A 3,041-nucleotide genomic window follows, 5' to 3' on the forward strand; every position below is an offset into this window, starting at 1 on the left:
AGTACAGAAAAACTGCAGAGCAGAAGGCTTACGGACGATCGTCGGTGCAGTCGCCGTCGCAGTGGTCGTCTGCCATGATCGCCAGACCGGTCGGGCTGCTGCCACCGCCTATCAACGATCGATGGTTGATGAACTCAGCGACCACGACCAGGATGGTTTATTCTGCTTCAACCCGGACTCAGTCTTCGTTCAAACCGTACGAATCCCACGCGCCCGGTAGTTGTCGATCGATCAGTGCCATCGAGCAATCCATCAGACCCAGACCAACAATCAACCGAGAGCTGCGCAGGTGCTAGCCAAGAAACCCCAAATCGATCCAAGAGCTAGCGAAGCAAGCTAAACTAGCATGGGGTGCAGCATGAGCCGTTTCTTCAAGGCCACAGTCACCCTGGTTATCCTCGTCCTTCTCTTCATGCCCGGCTCCATAGCCGCAGCTGCCACCAGCTTCGACGCCTTCCGAAGCCAACACCTGCCGCTGCCGGGCCAACTCCTCCGCGGGCCGGAGAGCGTCGCCTTTGACACCCAGTGCCACGGCCCCTAGCCCCCTCTACAACAGGGGCGTCTCGGACAGCACGCACACACCAACTGGGCTGGACGAGACGACTTATGCTGTCCTGACTACGATAGCGAGGCGTGCACGGCGTCCAAGTTCCGCCCGGAGACTAAAACTGAGAGCCACTGCGGCGGCCCAGGCCCGCTCGGCCTGTGGTTCAACCAGAAATCGGGCAACCTCTACGTGGCCGACGCGACAAAGGGCTCATGCGGGTAGTGCCGGGCGGCGGGGAGGCGACCGTGCTGGTCAACCAGGTTGATGGTTTTCGTCTCCGCTTCACCAACGAGGTCGGCGTCGACCAAGGTACTGGCCAAGTCTACTTCACCGACAGCTCGATGAACTTCGCGAGGTCGTAACATGGGCTGGTCACCAAGACAGGGGACTCGACAGGCCGCCTCATGATGTACGACCCACAGACATTGGATGTCACCGTGCTCCAAGCTAGGATAACGTCCCCAAATGGCGTCGACCAACCGGACACACCTCGTGGCTGCGTCTACCGGTCTGTGCAAGCTGCTAAGGCGCAGGACCAGAGGGGTCAATGTAGGCACATCCGAGCCTTTCGCCGACCTGCCTGGCTACCCGGATAACATGAGGCCGGACAAGGGAGGTTATTGGGTGGGGGGCTGGGCCTGGGGCGTGCACAATACGTTCTTTAGTCAGTGTAGCATTTTGGGCCCTGTAGACATACTGTAGCTTACTATTGCAGGCCTAGGGCCCGGGGCCTGGCCAAGTCCTAGCTCCGCCCCTGTTGGGTGGGGTTGCACTGTGAGAAGAATGAGCTGCCCTTTAGTCGTGATAGCCATCTTCTCGTATCGAGGGTCGGTGCCGATGAGAAGATAATCGAGGAGATGAGAGATCCAAAGAAAGTCAGGCTGACCAAGATCATGAAGAGAGATAATGGCAAACTCTACATGGGTTCAGTGGAGCTTCGTCACGTAGGCGTTGTTAAACGCAAGTAGAGAAGAGCAGATATCACATGGATTTTGGTTTTCCTGTTCCTTTTATATTGGACTATAGTTACTGTTATCCATCTTTAAAACCTTTTCGTGGTACGGAGCTTTCCAAATTGGGACACCGTATTCATACTAGCATCAAAACCTCACGATGTCAAAAAAAGCATCAAAAAACATTGTGAAGGACTGCCTTTTAAATGAGTCACACAAAATAAATACACAGATTTTAATAAAAACTCAGTTATGTTCAAAACGCAGAGAAAAACTGTCCAAATCGGGACAGTGTATTCATACTATCATCAAAATATTGTGAAGGATCGCCTTGTAAATTAGTCACGCAAAGTAAATAAACAGATTTAAATAACAAATCAGTTATCTTCAAAAGGACGAGAAAAAAGGAAGCCAGGTGGCGCCGCGCCAAGCGTTCAAAGTTCTAAGTTCTAAGTCACACGTAAGTTCAGGCGAGCGTACACAGTATTATGGAGTGCCCCAACTGTTTCGACACTAAGGGTCTTGACGCCGAGTATGCTGGATTGGAGACTGATTGCTTCTACTTCACACTTTTGTAGGGCTTCAAATGGATGACGGTATACATATTTTATGTATTTTTCCACATCGTATGCATGTATTAAGGGTTTTGCTTGACAAACGTAAATTTGTTCTTTCTTCCTTTTTTTTTAACTTTAGGGCATGCCTGTTTTCCAAGGCCCGACCTCCTAAAGATCCTTAAGGTCGGCATGATCAGGGGACTACCACCACTGCCTACCTCAATACCAGAAAGGGTTTCTCTTTCAAGACAACGATCCATAACGAAAAAGGAACCTCTTTTGATTGTTCTAATTGGAGGGCATTGCCAAAACTTACAAATTTTAGGAAGGGATGATTATCCTCTCCGATTTTAGCAAATTTTCTGATTCTCATCACGATGACATCTTGGTGGACTTGAACAACATTTCAATGCTTCATCTCTGTAAGTTTCTTAAACATACATTTTTGGACAGCTTACTTCCTAGCGCCAAAAACAACTCGGAAGATAGTTGACAACACTTATTATACTGTTGGCACCCCTCTTACTTGGGAGGATAATAATCATCTCATCTCCTTTGTTGATGGTATTGAGTGTCTTATGGACACTTACAATTCCATACAAATTGATGGACCATATGTGCCACTAATGCACGTCTTTAACAAGACCAACATTCAAAACAATACATGGTAAGAATTGTATCCAGTTACATCTTTTTCATGTACTCTTCATAAATTAAATATAGTGCTTACTATATGTTACTATTGTGTTCTTGCAATAGAAGCTCCCAAGATGTGTTGTGCCTGAGGTGATGGATGGCTATGGTGAGATGACACTTATCTTCCATGACAAGAAAAATTTCAGAGACACATACTCGACTGCAGCCCTACCAGATGGATGCGTCCTAGTTAATGGGTGGAGGTGAATACCGAGGGAATGCAACCGGGAAATTGGAGCTAGGTTGATCTATGTGCTTCACCATGGACATGCAGGGATTTTACACATC

At 48.6% G+C, this 3,041-nt stretch overlaps 1 pseudogene; it reads left to right on the plus strand.

Moving 5' to 3' along the window:
- Positions 1–346: 346 nt before the first annotated feature.
- On the plus strand, positions 347–1,515 carry LOC125540550 (protein STRICTOSIDINE SYNTHASE-LIKE 3-like; annotated as a pseudogene).
- Positions 1,516–3,041: the final 1,526 nt, after the last annotated feature.

Source organism: Triticum urartu, chromosome 1A, assembly GCF_056163025.1.
Source record: "Triticum urartu cultivar PI428250 chromosome 1A, HENAU_Tu73, whole genome shotgun sequence".
Classification (NCBI taxonomy): domain Eukaryota; kingdom Viridiplantae; phylum Streptophyta; class Magnoliopsida; order Poales; family Poaceae; genus Triticum; species Triticum urartu.